The sequence below is a fragment of the Ovis canadensis genome, chromosome 4 (genome assembly GCF_042477335.2).
Source record: "Ovis canadensis isolate MfBH-ARS-UI-01 breed Bighorn chromosome 4, ARS-UI_OviCan_v2, whole genome shotgun sequence".
Taxonomy (NCBI): Eukaryota; Metazoa; Chordata; class Mammalia; order Artiodactyla; family Bovidae; genus Ovis; species Ovis canadensis.
Window position 1 is genome coordinate 58558302 of NC_091248.1, and position 19916 is coordinate 58578217.

General features: G+C 39.2%; 1 long non-coding RNA gene across 1 annotated transcript in view; it reads left to right on the forward strand.

The window, feature by feature from the left end:
- The window catches only part of LOC138439251 (uncharacterized), a 73557-nt gene that overhangs the window by 24359 nt on the left and 29282 nt on the right, over positions 1-19916 (forward strand). Inside the window, exons 4-5 of the long non-coding RNA XR_011256658.1 lie at positions 10237-10326; positions 13272-13407. This is a non-coding gene — a long non-coding RNA (uncharacterized lncRNA). The remainder of the gene's footprint in view (positions 1-10236; positions 10327-13271; positions 13408-19916) is intronic.

Genomic DNA, 19916 nt, shown 5'->3' on the forward strand with positions numbered 1-19916 from the left:
CCTGCGTCTCCTGCATTGGCAAGAGGATTCTTTACCACTGAGCCACCAGGGAAGCCATCCATATTTTAATAAGTAAAAAAGAGGACAATGTGGTAATAATTATTAACTTTTTTGTGAAGAGAACGACGTTGTTGGCAGTAAGACAAGCAGAGTGAACTGAATGAATTAAACCTAGGTGCCTGAACTTTCCTGAGGTCCCCACCGAGACCTTCCCCCACTTCTCCCACCATTTTCCTATCAAATGCTTATAAGCTGGTTTAGGACAACATAGGAGTTTAGAAAAATCATAAGCGCATATTTTCATGTCTGAAATTCACCCAAATCAATTAGCCTGCCCTTTACCAATTCCTGAAGCTGGCAATAAGAAGTTCATGATCTGAGCCACAGTCAGCTCCTGGTCTTGTTTTTGTTGACTGTATAGAGCTTCTCCATCTTTGGCTGCAAAGAATATAATCAGTCTGATTTCGGTGTTGACCATCTGGTGATGTCCACGTGTAGTCTTCTCTTGTGTTGTTGGAAGAGGGTGTTTGCTATGACCAGTGCATTCTCTTGGCAAAACACTATTAGCCTTTGCCCTGCTTCATTCAGTATTCCAAGGCCAAATTTGCCTGTTGACTTGCCACTTTTGCATTCCCGTCCCCTGTAATGAAAAGGACACCCTTTTTGGGTGTTAGCTCTAAAAGGTCTTGTAGGTCTTCTTAGAACCGTTCAACCCCAGCTTCCTCAGCATTACTGGTTGGGGCATAGACTTGGATTGTTACTGTGATATTGAATGGTTTGCCTTGGAAACGAACAGAGATCATTCTGTCATTTTTGAGACTGTATCCAAGTACTGCATTTCGGACTCTTTTGTTGACCATGATGGCTACTCCATTTCTTCTAAGGGATTCTTGCCCACAGTAGTGATATGATGGTCATCCGAGTTAAATTCACCCATTCCAGTCCATTTTAGTTCGCTGATTCCTAGAATGTCGATGTTCACTCTTGACATCTCCTGTTTGACCACTTCCAATTTGCCTTGATTCATGGACCTAACATTCCAGGTTCCTATGCAATATTGCTCTTTACAGCATCAGAGCTTGCTTCTATCACCAGTTACATCCACAACTGGATCTTGTATTTGCTTTGGCTCCTTCCCTTCATTCTTTCTGGAGTTATTTCTCCACTGATCTCCAGTAGCATATTGGGCACCTACCAACCTGGGGAGTTCCTCTTTCAGTATCCTATCATTTTGCCTTTTCATACTGTTCATGGGGTTCTCAAGGCAAGAATACTGCAGTGTTTTGCCATTCCCTTCTCCAGTGGACCACATTCTGTCAGACCTCTCCACCATGACCCTCCCGTCTTGGGTGGCCCCACACAGCATGGCTTAGTTTCATTGAATTAGACAAAGCTCTGGTCCATGTGATTAGATTGACTAGTTTTCTGTGATTATGGTTTCAGTGTGTCTGCCCTCTGATGCCCTCTCACAACATCTACCATATTTTGGGGGGCTCCAAAATCACTGCAGATGGTGATTACAGCCATGAAATTAAAAGACGCTTACTCCTTGGAAGGAAAGTTATGACCAAACTACATAGCATATTGAAAAGCAGAGACATTACTTTGCCAACAAAGCTCCATCTAGTCAAGGCTATGGTTTTTCCAGTGGTCATGTATAGATGTGAGAGTTGGACTGTGAAGAAGGCTGAGCACCGAATAATTGATGCTTTTGAACTGTGGTGTTGGAGAAGACTCTTGAGAGTCCCTTGGACTGCAAGGATCCAGCCAGTCCATTCTAAAGGAGATCAGCCCTGGGTGTTCTTTGGAAGGAATGATGCTAAAGCTGAAACTCCAGTACTTTGGCCACCTCATGCGAAGAGTTAACTCATTGGAAAAGACACTGATGCTGGGAGGGATCGGGGGCAGGAGGAGAAGGGGACGACAGAGGATGAGATGGATGGCATCACGGACTCGATGGACATGAGTTTGAGTGAACTCCAGGAGATGGTGATGGATAGGGAGGCCTGGCATGCTGCAATTCATGGGGTCGCAAAGAGTCGGACACGACTGAGCGACTGAACTGAACTGAACTGTATTTACCAATTCCTGGCTTCCCTGGTGGCTCAGTGGTAAAAAGAATCTGCCTGCAGTGCGGAAGATACAGGAGACACAGGTTTGATTCCTGGGTCAGGAAGATCCCCTGGAGGAGGAAATAGCAACCCATTCCAGTATTCTTGCCTGAGAAATCCTATGGACAGAGGAGCCTGGTGGGTTACAGTCCCCGGTGTCACAAAGAATAGGACCGACTGAGGACATGCACAGTATAGTCACCAATTTCTAATTGGAAGTATCTCTGAAAATTAGGAGAGGTGGCCTATTTAAAAAAATTAGTGGTTTGGAAAACCTGAACTCTGAGATTCTCTGGATAAAATATTTTTGTAATGTGGTAATTGTCTGTTTTTGCTTTGGTAGAAATAACTACTTTATTCATCACATTTAATGTTTTTTTTCTTACCAGACTCCAGCAGGTTTAATAGTGGCCCCAAAGGTATGCCCAAGTTGTAACCCCCAGAACCTACAAAGAGGACCTTATTTGCAAAAATAATCTTTGTACATGTGATTGTGCATTTTGAAATGCAATCAGTCTGGATTAAGGTAGGCCCTTGTTTGTGCTCAGCTGCTCAGTTTTGTTAACTCTTTGCAACCCCATGGGCTGTAGCCTGCCAAGCTCCTCTGTCCATAGACTTCTCCAGGCAACAGTACTGGAGTGGGTTGCCATTTCCTACTCCAACATTTAATTTTTTTAAAAAACAACTACTCCTTTGCCTCTTATTCAGAGCTATGCTTGTCCTCCCTCAGTGTGTCTAGTCATGTCCAGTTAGGGGTATGTGGTCCACAGAGGTATTACCCGTAAGAGAACTTGGAGACTGCAAGCTCTCTCTCTCTGAGTAGCTGGTTCCAGTGTTTATTCGTCCTTATAATTAGGGCGTTCATCTTTACATCTACTATGTATGACTCCTGCATTTTCTCTGGCTCTGCTTGCTATGCTGATTGGAACAAGCTGGACAGAAATTCCCTTCCCAGGGAACCTTCCCAAATGCAGGCAGATGATGCTCAGTGTAGTGGTTGTTGCCATGTGAGATGCAAAACAAATTGTAATGTGCCTGTCATATCCTTTAAGTCACAATAATCCTACTCTAATACTCAGCTCAAACTAGTCACCCTGGTAAATATCAGTACCCTGAAATTATTGTGTCTTCTTCCTTTCCCCCATCAAAACAGCTACTTGTTAGATATTGACAACAAAGTAATTATCTGATGAAATGTTTTTCATTTGATAAAATTGAAGGAAAAGACTGTTTTCTTCAGCAGCCATTTGCTTTTTAAAGTAAGCACCTATTGATTAAGGAATAAAATGCTTATTACTAGTAATTATTAGAACTTGAAGCTAATGTTACTTCCTTTCAGACTTGTGCAAAGTTTAGAAATAATAATGAAGTGTTTAGCAAGTTGTATTCATCCCCCAAAGTAATACCGATTATTATTAGATCCTGTAGTCCAAACAGTTCTTTGAGTCTATAAATAATATTTCCATGCCCTTATCTGAAAAGTTTTCTGCTTTGATATAGTCCATATTAACAGTTCTGAAATAGACAGTAGGTTAATAAGCTCATTTTCTTAAATTTTTCCTTGTAGGTCTCATTATATGTCCTTTAAAGCTTTAAGTTGCTTTTCCCTGGAATCTAAGTAATTTGTAATATATCTATAAGCATTTATTTTTCCCATATTCCTATAATATGCACACTTTAAAAAATGTAAACAGCCAAAATAGAAACATTACTGTAACTTAGAATTAACCCATCCAAGGAACAAAGGAAAGGTAGCTTCATGGTTAATATATTTTGTAGTATTGCTCATACATAACAATGTTAGACACAGTTTCAAATGTGTTACTTTCTTGACTCATATTTACAATGAAAATCACCCTAATCCTCTATTCTTTTCTATTCTCTCCTGGTATACTTGTATAAACCCTATCCTGTGCCACTTTTTACTTGAACAGATCATTTTTCTTTCCTAAAGTAATTACACTACTATGTTGTTCAGTCACTAGGTTGCGCCCGATTCTTTGCGACTGCATGGACTGCAGCACACCAGACTTCCTTGTCCTTCACTTTCTGCCAGAGTCTGCGCAAACTCATGTCTATTGATTCAGTAATGCCGCCCAACCATTTCACCCTCTGCCGCTCTCTTCTTCTCCTGCCCTCCTGCCCTTTCCCAGCATCAGGGTCTTTTCCAGTGAGTTGGCTGCTTGCATCAGGTGGCCAAAGTATTGGAGCTTCAGCTTCAGCATCAGTCCTTCCAATGAATATTCAGGGTTGATTTCCTTAAGATTGACTGGTTTAATCTCCTTGCAGTCCAAGGGCCTCTCAAGAGGCCTCCAGGACCACAATTCAAAAGCATCAATTCTTCAGCGCACAGCCTTCTTTATGGGCCAGCTCTCACATCTGTACATGACTCCTGGAAAAAATAAAAGCTTTGACTAGATGGACATTTGTTATAAAGTAATGTCTCTGCTTTTTAATATGCTGTCTAGATTTGTCATAGCTTTGCTTCCAAGGAGCAAGTGTCTTTTAATTTTGTGGCTTCAGTCACCATCTGCAGTGATTCTGGAGCCCAAGAAAATGAAATCTGTCTGTGTTTCTACTTTTTCCCCATCTATTTGCCAATAAGTGATGGGAACAGATGCCATGCTGTTAGTTTTTTAAATGTTGAGTTTTAATCCAGCTTTTTCACTCTCCTCTTTCACCCTCATCAGGAGGCTCTTTAATTCTTCTTCTCTTTCTGCCGTAAGGATGGTATCATCTGCATATCTGAGCTTATTGACATTTCTCCTGGCAATCTTGATTCCAGCTTGTGAGTCATCCAGCCTGGCATTTCACAAGATATACTCTTCAAATAAGTAAAATAAAGCAGGGTGACAATGTACAGCCCTGACATACTGTTTTCCAATTTTGAATCAGTCCATTGTTCCACGTCTGATTCTAACTACTGCCTCTTGATCTGCATACCTGTTTCTCAGGAGACAGGTAAGGTGATCTGGTATTCCCAACTCTTTGAAGAATTTTCCAAGGTCTGTTGTGATACACACAGTCAAAGGCTTTAGTGTTGTCAGTGAACCAGAAGTAATAGATGTTTTTCTGGAATTCTCTTCCTTTTTCTATGATCCAACAGATATTAGCAATCTGTCCTCTGGTACCCCTGCCTTTTTTAAACTCAGCTTGTACATCTGGATGTTCTCGGTTCACATACTGCTGAAGCCTAGCTTGAAAGATTTTGAGCATCACCTTGCTAGCATGTGAAATGAGCTCACTTATATGGTAGTTTGAACATTCTTTGGCATTGCCTTTCTTTCGGGTTGGGATGACAACTGACCTTTCCTAGTCCTGTGGCGACTGCTGAATTTTCCAGATTTGCTGGCATATTGAGTGCAGCACTTTAACAGCACTATCTTTTAGGATTTGAAATAGCTCAGCTGGAATTCCATCACCTCCACTAGCTTTGTCCTTTAGTAATGCTTCCTGAGGCCCACTTGACTACACACTCCAGAATGTCTGGCTCTAGGTGAGTGACCACACCATTGTGGTTATTCAGGTCATTAAGGCATTTTTGGTATAGTTCTTTTGTGTATTCTTGCCACCTCTTCTTAATCTCTTCTGCTTCTGTGAGGTCCTGGCCGTTTCTGTGCTTTATTGTGCTCATCTTTGCATGAAATGTTCCTTTGGTATCTCCGGTTTTCTTGAGGAGATCTCTAGTCTTTCCCATCCTTTATTTTCCTCTATTTCTTTGCATTGTTCACTAAGACAGCTTTGTTATCTCTCCTTGCTATTCTCTGGACCTCTGCATTCACTTGGGTATGTCTTTCCCTTTCTCTTTTGCTTTTCTCTTCTTTTCTCAGCTATTTGTAAGGCTTCCTCAGACAGGCACTTTGCCTTCTTGCATTTCTTTTTCTTTGGGATGGTTTTGGTCATTGTGTCCTGTACAGTGTTATGAACCTCCATCCTAATTCTTCCGGCAGTCTGCCTACTAGATCCAAATGCTTGAATCTATTTGTCACCTCTACTGTATAATCATTAAAGAATTTGATTTAGGTCATACCTGAATGGTCTAGTGGTCTTCCCTACTTTCTTCAGTTTAAGCCAGAATTTTGCAATAAGGTGTTCATGATCTGAGCCACCGTCAGCTCCAGGTCTTGTTTTTGCTGACTGTGTTGACTTCTCCATCTTTGGCTGCAAAGAACATAATCAGTCTGATTTTGGTATTGACCAGCTGGTGATGTCCATGTGTAAATTGTCATCTCTTGTGTTGTTGGAAGAGGGTGTTTACTATGACCAGTGTGTTCTCTTGGTGAAACTGTTAGCTTTTGCTATGCTTCATTTCTTACTCCAAGGCCAAACTTGCCTATTATTCCAGGTATCTCTTGACTTCCTACTTTTGCATTCCAATCCCCTATGATGAAGAGAATATATTTTTTTGGTGTTAGTTCTAGAAGGTCTTATAGGTCTTCATAGAATCATTCAACTTCAGCTTCTTTGGCATTAATGGTTGGGGCATAGATTTGGATTACTGTGATGTTGAATGGTTTGTCTTGGAAACAAACTGAGATCATTTTGTCATTTTTTGAGATTATACCCAACTACTGCATTTTGGACTCTTTTGTTGACTATGAGGGCTATTCCATTTCTTCTAAGGTATTCTTGCTCACAGTAGTAGGTATACTGATCATCTGAATTTAATTCGCCCATTCCTGTCCATTTTAGTTCACTGATTTCTAAAATGTTGATGTTCACTCCTGCTATCTCCTGCTTGACCACATCCAATTTCTCTTAGATTCATGGACCTAACATTCCATGTTCCTATGCAGTGTTGTTCTTTATAGCATCAGACTTTACTTTCATCACCACACACATCCACAGCTGAGCATCATTTCCACTTTGGCCTAGCCTCTTCATTCTTTCTGGAGCTATTTCTCCATTCTTCCCCAGCAGCATATTGGACACCTACTGACCTAGGAGGCACTTCTTTCAGTGTCATGTCTTTTTTGCTTTTTCATGCTGTTCATGGGGTTCTCAAAGCAAGAATATGGGAGTGGTTTGCCATTCCCTTCTCCAGTAGACCATGTTTTGTCAGAATTCTCCACCATGACCTGTCCATCTTGGATGGCCCTGCACAACATAGCTCATAGTCTCTTTGAGTTACACAAGGCAATTATCCATGTGATCGTTTTGGTTAGCTTCCTCTAAGTGTGGTTTTCGTTCTGGATGCTGTGGTATTGTACTTGTTGCTTCTTCTGTCTGCTTTCTGATGGATGAGGATAAGAGGCTTGTTGTGCACGCTTCCTAATGGGAAGGACTGGCTATGGGGAAAACTGGGTCTTGCTCTGGTAGGCAGAGCCATGCTCAGTAAATCTTTAATCCAGTTGTCTGCTGACGGGTGGAGCTGTGCTCTCTGTTAGTCGCTTGGCCTGAGACGACCCAGTCCTAGAGTCTGCAGGCCCTGTGGTAGGGTAATGGTGACCTCTAAGAAGACTTATGCCAATACGCGCCTCCCGGGACTGCTGCTGCCTGTACCCCTGTCTACGCGGCAGACCACTGCTGACCCATGCCTCCTCAGGAGACCCTCAAACAGACAGGCAGGTCTGGCTCAGGCTCTTGTGAGATCACATTAGTGGTATCCCACTAAGCATCTCCTGTTCTTATTCATCCATTTTTCTGTCTTGTTAGAAATTTTAGTTTTAATGCAAATTTCCTTGGTGACAGCCACCTCTTTCAGTTTGAAATTACTCTCAGCCATCATCATTAAAATTGCTAATGAAAGTGCTTATGGCATAGGGTTTAGGACAGATCCCTTGAAATGATCTTCAGTGCCCAAGTCCCTGTTAGCTGTGATAATACAATGGAAATAAGGAAACACTGAAAAGATGAAGATAAAAAATTGTTTTGAAAAGGGAAAGAGGCCATAATGTCAGAGAAATCTAGAGAGTCAAATATACGGAAAGAAAGATACAGATGAATAATATGGCTAAATGGGAAGATGTGGGAACAGGGAGAAAGTATGTAATCAAGAGAGAGACATATGGCAAATAAAAGTTCAGTAAGTAGGTAAAAGTTCAATATATACAGCAAGACTTACTTAAAATTGACGCAACAGATTTCCATTATTCTCAATGCTTGTTTTAAGATACACTTCTAAGATAACTTTTGAAATTTACCATTGGCATTTAAAATTCTCTTCAAAAGTTAATCTACTTTTTTATCTGGAGAAAAATCAATAACATTTATATTTGATTTTGGCTAACATAGAAACTTAGATTTTTCATTTAGTAGAACTGCTGTATGAAATGCAAGAGTAAGCAGGGCTTTGAGATCCAGGTAGATTTGAATTCAAATCTTGTTTTTTCCATTTACTACTTGTTAATTCCAAAAGAACCGCTGAATTTTCTTGCATCATAGGCAGAATGGAGCCAAAATTAAAAATGTTCAGGTCTATAATAAAGTTTAGAAATTATACCTGCTAAAGTGTATTTCAGGTAGTGTACATAAAATATATCAAAGCTATTTTTATTAAGTCATGTAGTCCCATTAGTCATTGATATAATAAGTAATATTTCTTGTTTGGATTCCTCGCATTTCATCTAACAAGTCTTGTATATTTTCTTATTTTTGTGTGCTTGGTATTATGTCATTAAATGTGAAATTTTAATATTCAAAACCAATCCACACAAAATAACTCTAAAATTTAATATAATTATTTCCTATTTGCAACCAGAATTCGTATTGTTTTGCTAATGGGTATCACCTTAACCAAGTAACCAAGTTAAAATCACTAATGAGAAAAACTTCTCATTGTGTGTCCCTAATGCAATGCACCGAAGACACAGCATCACTTATTACGCATTCTTGCCAGAGATACATACTTTGGTCTCATAATGAGGGAACTTCAAAGAAATCCAAATTGGAAGATATTCTGTAAAAACAAATAGACTGTATTTTTTAAAAACATTTAAGAGGAAAGCTGGGCAACTTTCCAGATTAATGGAGATTGAAAGCCATAAGAATTAAATGCAGTGAATAATCCTTGATTGGATTCTGAATTAGGAGAAAGGTTGTCATAAAGATCATTACTGGTGAAGTTTGACTATGGGCAGTATATTAGATAATAGTGTAATATTGTATTAACCTTGAAATCCCTGAACATGTAAAATAATAACTATAAATACATACACAGATAGGTAGGCAGAGAGAGAGAGAAAGCAAATGCGAAAGCAAATGTGACATACTGGTAAAGCTGGTGAAACCGGACGAAAAATATCAGGAATTGTATGTCCTATTTTTGCAGTTATTATGTAAGTTTTGTAAATTACTTAATATGAAAAAGTTCAAAAGTTATGTATCTTGTTTTATAAAAAGTAAATGATTCCTTGATGCAACTAGTTAACTTTTTAAATAGAATTTATTTAGAAAAGGCTTACAAGTCCAAATCACAGGTATAAGTCTGCCCTTAGCAACCTATCAACTTGTCATAATTGATGCATTATTCTCATGAATGTGATTAAAAGAAGTAATGAGAGTGATGAATTCTCTCTCATCCTTTTTAATGTGTGGTTCCTCCAGGCTAGCATAATGACATAGATAGATCTGCAAGTAGAAGTTTGCATTATTAATATGAACCAAATCGATGATTAAGTAGGAAGCAGCAGTTACAATGAACAGTTTTGAAGTTAATTTTTAAAATATATTTTTACCTTTTTACATATGAATATGTAAAAGTTAGACCTAGCAAAAAAATAAACTTCTTTTGGGAAAAATAAATGTCAACCTAGCCACTGATTTTCAGGGAAGACCATTAATATATATGTTTTAAAGAATCATTTAAAATATTTTAGATTTGTTTTCTTTGAGAATCTAAGAAGATGTCTCTCATATAACTTTCTCTGAAATCTGGAAACAAATTAAATCTTACTTTTTAGTATTTGGTATTTCAAAAGGTAAAAGAGAGTCTTGAATGTTTGATTGTTTCCTCCTCTATTAGGAATGAGAAATTCTTTGTATGTGACAGTCAAAATATGCAGTTTTCAAACAACACAAAAATGGTACTGTTATTTGGATTAGCATCATTTCTGTTTTCTCAACTTTGTGTGCATGCATTCATTTTAGGTTATAATTTTAGATTCTATTTTTCTTTAAAAAACAGATTTTCTATCAAGGAAAGCAAGTGCCAATTTATTTCATATGTTCTCCAGTTGAGAGTGGCCATAGGATCCAAGAGGCCATGTGTCATGAGGTCAGTGTTGTGGGGGCTGAGGAGCTTTTGTAAGCCCCTGGTTGGACTGGCGAGATTTCCAGGGTGAGTTAGAACAGTCTTTTATATCATGGGATACCTTTCCCAGGTTGTGCAATGTAACCTTTAAAACCAAGCAAACCTGTTGCTCAACTACTTCAGTCCTGTTTCTTCTGTATCCACATCAGATTATTTCCATACAAACATGGTTCATTCAACAGGATATTTATACCACCTGACAAGAAGGACTGGAAAATTTTCTGTGGACTTCTTGAATTTTTTTTAAATTAATTTGAAAATATACTGTAAGCCAACTGGGGTTTGGAACACGCTCTGAAAAGCAGGCTTTATTGTCTGGATAAAATTCAGGTTCAACCAAGAAGAGGTGATATCTGATGTAATTGTTGTTTATGGGTGGCTCTCCCCCTTCTCCTTTCTAACCACCTGGGCTACCACTGGGCTATCCTTTATTTCTCATCCTACGACTATGCCACAGCTGTGGCAGGTGTGCCACACCAAGAGTCTGCCAAGAGTCACTTCCTACCAAGACCTAAGACCAGGTCGCTGGAGTAGGAATGGACATGCATGTTCTTGTTCTGGGGCAGAAGGTGGGAGAGAAAGTGAGAAGAGTATATGAATCGTCCTGACAAGGGAGCATACTTAATAGTTTTAATCATTACAGATTTCTTTAGTTTTTACACAGTGACTTTAAGAGTCCGTCATCTATTCCCTTTGAAGTAGATGATTCATTTAATACACTTTGTGTTCTGCCCTTAAAATTTATTTTGAGAAAAATGTGCATCAACCAAGTTTGAACTCAGTTTAACTGGTACTTAATTTGTTCATTCCACAAGTATCAATCCCTCAAAGAAAAAGAAAACAATGTGATCCCAAGAAATGAATTTAAAATTTTTATTTTTAAAAAGAGGGAAAGAGATTGCTAATATTTCTTTGGGTGGTTCTATGCTGTAACTTTCCACTGTCAACATCTGAAACTTCCAGAGTTTCTGTTACAAAAGCTGCTCTTGCATAAGGCTGTCTTCTTCACTTCATTCTATAGTATTTCAAGCCTACAACTACTTTGCTGCATTATGAGGATATTTCAATGTCTACCCCATGTAAAAATACACATATTATTAATTTTATCCAGGTATTCAACAAATGATTACTGAAGGCCTTGTTGTTGTTGTTCGGTTGCAGTTGTGTCCAACTCTTTGCGATCCCATGGACTGCAACACACCAGGCTTCCCTGTCCTTCACCATCTCCTAAAGCTTGCTCAAACTCATGTCCATTGAGTCGGCGATTCCATCCAACCATCACTGTCTGTGAGCCAAAGATATAAAAATGAAGCCCCCCAGCCTAATAGGAGAAATGTATACAGAATAATTATAGTCACAGAAATGTTAGAAAAAATACCTACAAAGTGCAGCTGGGACCAGACAATGGAACAGCTAGCTGTGCCAGAGAGAGTCAAGGAATGTGGTAATATTTTATCAAGGTCTTAAAGGATGACTAGAGATTCGCCCAGTGGGTCCACCCAGTGGGAGTAGGCATTCCAATCACAGGGAATATTGTTTGCAAAAGCACGGAGGCCTGAAATGCAAAATAAATCCTGAAAGTGGCTTGGAATCACTGGAATTTAGGGTACAAAAATTAAGAATAACTTCCTTTCACCAGTTGGCTGGCTCTCTCTCAGCTGCCTCTCACATTATCCTCTTGATTTCACTCTGGCTTCTGCTCCCAATACAACAGAGTTCTTATTAGCACTCAGCATCCCTGGTCATTGAGGGTAATTTCTGAGCTAGTTTATGAGCATCAGATTCCTTTCATGAAAGGGACACACCTTGTGCCTCTGCGTATATTACTCTCTTTAACAAAACCAGTCCTGCCCAGTCTAATTATTCCCCCTATTTGTTTGGGGTTTATTCCCAAAGACTTTTGACTGTTTTCAAGTCAAGTCTACCCTTGAAGAGTAAAGATTGGTCATCATTTGGGATAATTAACTAAGGAATACAATGCAAATCCTGGAAATAATCCTAAGAAGTATTCTAAAATTAAAAAGTATTTAGAAATGCTAGCATCTTTATAACCTTTTAAGATGGTTCTTTGGAGAGAGATACATCCAGAAATAATGATAATAAGGTAAAACTGTGGAATTCAGTGGTGGGAGGGGAGGGCAGTGTGGAGAGCTTAGATGAAATAATATTAGTGAATAGACATTTGAGATTCATTATAATAATCCACTTTTACATGTTTGAAACTTTTAATAATAAAAAGTTTAAATAGTCACCTTACATTATAGTCATACTTTTATCTGTTTTACAGGTTGGGAAGGAATAATCATTTTCATAAACATTAAGATACATGGTACACTTTAATGTCATCAGTTCATTACTTCCCCCACCCAAGTTGAGAGAATCTAAGTTCTCTATAAGCACCTCTGGTACCTTTCACTATGAATTTTTTTAGTATCTATTCATATATAGATAAATAATCTTTTATCAATTTCAAAGATAATTAAGTAGGAAAACTATGTACTGTAAATCCAGTAGATTGTTCATTCGTGAAATCATGCCCAACTCTGTAACCATGTACACTAAAAATTCTACCTTTTACCTCAAAGAGTGCATTACTTCTTATTTTAGCTTGTCATTTTTTAAAAATTTTACAGTACAACTGCACTATGAACACTAATTAAAAATATTATCAAATGTAAAAGTAGAGTTATTTTCCCCTCTGTTATTTCAAGTTATATTGATTTATTTGCCCCCTTTATAATGCCCTCCTCACCTATTAAAAACAAAACAAAACTTTTTTTGAGAACTGAAGGCATTCATAGAGAATTCAAATCGTGTTCAAATCAGACTCTATTTCAAATTACCTAGCCTGTAAAGTAGCTTATAGATGTCTTCAGCCTATTTCCAGAATATAAAATGTTTTGTTACAGGAATGGTAAATTGACTCAGTGGGTCCTGTTCTTCCCTGGGAGAACCCACAGACTCCAGAGCACAGGGCGAGCTTGCCAGTCCAGCTCACCTTTCAACCCAGAGAACCTGTGGAGATGAACAATGACCGCAAGCAAGGTTGTGCTCTTCCTGTTCAAGTCAATCCTGAACTCACAGTATGTGCATTTTGTCGTGGTTCTTCTTGCTCTAAATCCAGCTAAATTAACACACCCCTGGTTCTTAACTTTTTCATTTTATAAATCACCTCTACAAATTTAAATTTACATATTTTCTAGAACACTTTCCCTTTAGGTGATGGTTTCCCGAAGTGTCTCATACCTAAATTGCTCGGAGTGCTGCCCCCACCACAGATGTTCTGGATCAGAAACTCTGGAGGTGGGGCCTGGGAATGGGACTCCAGTACACGTTAATGACTGACAGCTAAGTCTTTGGAGGAAGTTTTCATTTGGCGGTGGAATGGCAGGACTGAGAACAATAAAACAATAAACCACCTCTCTGTTCCTGCCCACCCCTCATCTTGAGAAGTGTCTTTCCTCAAGTTGTAAAATACACTTTTGATATAACAATACCTTTTCATGCAAAAAAAAAAAAACCTTTTGGGTGAAATTTTAGAAATAATTGCAAAAATATCCATCAATTCTAGAAATGGTGACCTTACACCTGTATTTACCAGTTGTCAAGTTACTTAATAGTGAGCTCTTTTAAGATACATGTTTAAATGATTAAGAATCACTTAAACTTGAAATTTTTATTTTCAAATTGTGCGTATTTTTGGTAGTTCAGATGGTAAAGTGTCTGCCTACAATGCGGGAGACCTGGGTTCGATACCTGGGTCTGGAAGATCCCCTGGAGAAGGAAATGGCAACCCACTCTAGTATTCTTGCCTGGAAAATCCCATGGACTGAGGAGCCTGGTAGGCTACAGTCCATGGGGTCACAAAGAGTCGGACATGACTGAGCGACTTCACTTATGCCAATGAGAAGGTACTACTGAGGCAAGTTGTGCTGTTTTGCATAGCAGTCTTCAAACTGTACCTATGCCTAAACTATGATATAAATACTTTGCAAGAAATATGAAGCCAGAAAAAGAGTTTTAGGAGAATTAGCGTTCTGTATATTTAGTTTCTCTTTGCACTCCTTAATAGTGATCTGAAAAAGAAATTTCTGGAGAAAGGACCAAGATCACAACGTAAGAGGCTCCCAAGCTACCCTCCTCCCATGGATGCACATGGAGCAGATACTGCTGAAAGACCCAGAAACTAGCCAGGCAACTCCTACTGCTGGATAAGTAAGAAAATACCCACATAAAAACAGGCAGGAGAGAATGAGACATTCTCTCACCATAAATCTTACTCCTGGCACAAGCCATACAGTAAGGACTGAACCCCCAACTCCCAGTTTTCCCTTCAGTGAAAGGCTGGCACCCTACATGAAGCAACCTGAGTTTTAGGACTCCCATTTAACTAGTTACCCAAACACCTAGCTCTGAAAGCCAATAGGACTTACATTCTCAAGGCCATAGCAAACAAAAATAATATTGTTAATAAACTGTGTTGGAAAATTGGACACTTATCTAACATCCCGCACAAAAATCAATTCAAAGTGGATTAAAGACTTGAATACAATGATTCCATAAAATTCCTCGAAGAAATCATAAGCAGATAAGCTTTTGGACACCTGGGCTTCCCCAGTGGCTCAGCAGGTAAAGAACCCACCTATAAGGCAGGAGACACAGGAGACACGGGTTCGATCCTTGGGTCATGAAGATCCTCTGGAGGAGGAAATGGCAACCCACTCCAGTATTCTCTCCTGAAAAAGATCCCATGGACAGAGGAGACTGGTGGGCTACAGTCCATAGAGTCACTGATTCAGACACTGAGTGACTGAGTGACTAAGCATGCATGCAAGCTCTTTGACATTGGTCTTGACAGTGATTTTTTTGGATTTGATACCAAAAGTAAAGTTAACAAAATAAAGAAATGAGGTGACATCAAACTAAAAATAAAAAGCTGCACAGCACAGGAAATCATCAATAAGATGAAAAGGAAATCTGTGGAATGGAAGAAAATATTTGCACACCACATATTCATAAGGGGTTACGATGCAGAATATACGAGGAACTCAGAGCCCAGTGAAAAAAAAGGAAATGACCCAATTAAAAAACAGGCAAAGTATCTGAATAGACATTTTTCCAAGGAAGACATACAATGGCCAGCAGATACATGAAAAGGTGCTCAGCAGGTAAATGCAAATCAAAATCATGATAAGGTATCACCTCACACCTTCTAGAATGGCCATCCTCTAAAAGACAAGAGATAGCAAGTATTGGCAAGGCTGTGGAGAAAAGGGAACCCTTGTGTCCTGCGGGTAGAAATGTAAATTGGTTCAGCCAGTATGGAAAACAGTATGGAGAGTTCTCAAAAACTGAAAAATAGAACTGCAGGATGACCCAGCAATCCCACTTCTGGGTATATATCTGAAGGAATCTAAATCACTATCTCGAAGAGACAGCTGTACTCTCCTCTTCATAGCAGCAATATTCAGAGTAGCCAAGATGTAAAGACAACCCAAGTGCCTGTCCTCATGTGAACGGATAAAGAAAATGTGGTTTTATATATACACATACACATATAATGGAATTTTATCCTGCCTTAAAAAGGAAGGGCATCTTGTCATATGCACTGATAAGGGTAAAGCTGGAGAGCATTATACTAAGTGAAATAACCCAGACAAAGACAAATACTGCATGGTGTTACTTATATGTGGAATCTGAAGGGAAAAAAAAGATCAGACACATAAAAACACCGAGTAGAAAAGTAGCTGGCTGTGGCAAGGGTGGGGAGCTGGGTACAGTGAAGGAAATAGAGGTTGGTAAAGTGTTGTACAAAAAAAGATGAATAACATCTGAGGATCTAAGTATAATGTGACTATGGTTGTTAACAGTATATTTATTGTATGGCTGGATTTGGTAAAAGAGTAGAACTTAAATGTTCTTACCAAAAAAAAAAAGTAAATATGTGAGGTGCTTCATATGTTAATTAACTCAATGGGACCAATTATTTTACAATGTACACATATATCAAATCATCACATAGTACACTTTAGATGCTTTATAGTTTTGTCAATTATACATAAAAAAAAATGAAAAAAAATTTTTTTAGCTAATCTGCCTGAGGATACAACATTTCCACTTCTTCTTTCACACAGTCCTTTCCCATTATTTTATTTTAAAGAAGCAAGGCTTTCTCTTACTCTAATCTTTCCACAGTGTATCACCCTACACTAGAAAAACCTCTGTAACCCACTGGGGTAAAATAGAATAGATACTGGTATTGTTGTTGAGAAAGGGAGTCACTGAAGAATTAATAATACATCCTTTTCCTAGTTTTACTATGTTTTACATATATTTTCCTACTTTGCTTTTAGTAAAATCAGAGGAAGATGTCAGGTATTTGGTGCTAGGTTTCCCCTGATTTTTGGCTTATGTTTCTAACAGAAGGCAAAGAATTGAGGGCATTGCTGTAACAAAACTCCCTTTATTCCCACCTTTTTATTTACATGAACAAATTTTTTTCCACATCTATGTTAATAATAAAAGGCAAAACAGTGGGGAGACAATACTGAGGTTGAAGCCTATCTCAATTTAGTCATAAGACATTACTTTGCCAACAAAGGTCCGTCTAGTCAAGGCTATGGTTTTTCCAGTGGTCATGTATGGTTGTGAGAGTTGGACTGTGAAGAAAGCTGAGCGCCGAAGAATTGATGCTTTTGAACTGTGGTGTTGGAGAAGACTCCTGAGAGTCCCTTGGACTGCAAGGAGATCTAACCAGTACATTCTAAAGGAGATCAGCTCTGGGATTTCTTTGGAAGGAATGATACTAAAGCTGAAACTCCAGTACTTTGGGCACCTCATGCGAAGAGTTGACTCATTGGAAAAGACTCTGATGCTGGGAGGGATTGGGGGCAGGAGGAGAAGGGGACGACAGAGGATGAGATGGCTGGATGGCATCACTGACTTGATGGACATCAGTCTGAGTGAACTCCGGGAGTTGGTGATGGACAGGGAGGCCTGGCATGCTGCGATTCATGGGGTCGCAAAGAGTCGGACACAACTGAGCGACTGAACTGAACTGAACTGAACTAAATGCATAGTTATCTCTAAATTAATACCTGACTTAATTTTAGCAAAAGTTAAATGCTTGACCTAACTTTAACAAGACTATCCAGTCCTCATCCAGCTCATTAAGAGACATGTTTAAAATAAAATTTTGTTTTTTCTCTTTAATAATCAAAATTTGTATTATATTTATATTATCTTTATGAATAGTATATAGTAGTAATAGAAATGACAACTCAATCAAGAATAATTTTTAAACACAGGTGCATGGTCATCTATATAAAAAATGCAGTTTCAACATTTATGCCTTTTGTTGTGACAATTAAGACAATTGACAAAAGACAGTAATAAGAATATGTCATATTAGGATCAAAATTTTTAATAGAAGAGTGAAAGTACAAGTTTAAGGAGAAAAAGGAAAGATGCAAAATCTCACTATTAAAGAACAGCTTGTTCATGTATTTTTTTAAAAATAGATGTTGTGGTACTTAGATTCTATTGGTTATATTTTTTACAGTGCTGTATTACTTTTTTAGAGACAATATTTACAGTAGACTGGAAGTTACATCCTTTGCAACTATTTTAACTTTGGATGAAAAATTTTAGATATCAGCTTAATAATATACAAGAGAATACAAAGCTCTACAAGATTCTTTTGGAAATGTTTGCAAGTGAAAAGTTTGAAGACCACTATTTTAGGAAACTGTCAGTGATCAATGTGTAGAATGGAATAGAATAGGGAGAAATTGGGCAGGATACCAGTTAGGGAACAATTGATTTTTTCCAGACATAAGAAATTTGAACTGTATTAAGTTTATAGTCATGAAAATGAAAATAAACAGACTGAAAGCAAAAGCTACAATGAAATAAGAATTGTTAGTGTCAGTCCCTGCTTCATTTCATCTTAAGTTTTAAATATTGTCAAAACTGAATTCCCCAGTGTTCTCCACCTGTGGCTTCTGCACAACTTGGTCTCGAGCTCTTTCCTATCTTCTCTTCCCTCCCTCCTCCTTCCTCCCTTCCTTTCCTCCTTCTTTTCTTCCTTCACCCATTGTTCATTAGATACTCTGCAAAGTGCTGGTACTTCTGAAACAGATAAAATCCCAAGTCCCTCACCTACAGTAGGGAAGCTTACAGCTGAGTGTGGTGGTGAGAGAGATGCCATATGCGGCTCACATAACTCCACTTCCCTCCCGTTTGTAACACGCTGAAGGATAGGGAGTGTAAGCGTCCATTTCCCAGACTTCCTGTGTCCCCCAGCCTCTACCCTAGCAGACATATGAATGTCATATTTGGAAAACAAGTGAGACAGAGGTGGCGCATCTGCTGTGTCCAATAGCAAGCAGGGATGCGGAGGATTTGGTTTTCTGTGGCAGTGTAGTGGAGGCCCCAGCGTCTGCTACCTACTTCTATGGGTGCCAGGGGCATCCATTTTGATGACGTGGACCTGGACTGATGCCATGTGCCTGGAACCCGCAACTGGGGCTCCCATTTCCTTATTCCCCAGCTTTCTGATCTTTGCGCAGTTATCTGATCATGGCACAGGCAATAGCTACCTTGGTTGACAATCATTCCTGGAAGCTCAGACTGGAGCCTGTTTCCCCAGACTTTCTAACAATTTATTAACATGCAATTCATTATATTAAATCTCTTTAGTTTCAATGAGCTAGAGTGGCTTCTTTTATTAGCACCCAAATTCTGAATGACACAAATGAAGCCCATCATTTCTCCTGGCCTCCTACCAGCCTCTTGTATTGTTTCCTAGGTCTCTTTTTGTTGTCAGAGCTGTTACCCTACAAGCCAGGGATAACCCTAGAATGGATGCATTGTTGCCTGAGTTGCTACTGTTCCTCTCCTGTGTATTTCCTCTCCTGTGTATTTTAATTCTGAGAACTAGAGAAGGCAATGGCACCCCACTCCAGTACTCTTGCCTGGAAAATCCCATGGATGGAGGAGCCTGGAAGGCTGCAATCCATGGGGTCTCTAAGAGTCGGGCACGACTGAGCGACTTAACTTTCACTTTTCACTTTCATGCATTGGAGAAGGAAATGGCAACCCACTCCAGCATTCTTGCCTGGAGAATCCCAGGGATGGGGGAGCCTGGTGGGCTGCCGTCAATGGGGTCGCACAGAGTCGGACACGACTGAAGTGACTTAGCAGCAGCAGCCGCAATCTTTGACATGACTTGTTTTGATCCTCTTTTTAGTGAACTAGAGTCTCTCCTGCCCTGTCCTCATGACAGCTCTTCATGAATAGATCTAAAAGGTGACTTTGGAAGTATTAAACACTTACAGACTGTTTGTTTCTCTGTCTCTGTGTTCCACCCACCTGCTTGGGACTCCTTTACTTCCTTTTGTGCCCTTTGGACAGTATGCCTTGCTCACGTGGCTGCGCCTTCATGGTGTATCTCTCTGTAACTGGGTAATTAAATTTCTTTTAGAGCACTGATTCTGTTTAGCTTGGATGATAAAGGATCCACCTGCAATGCAAGAGACCGGGGTTCCATCCCT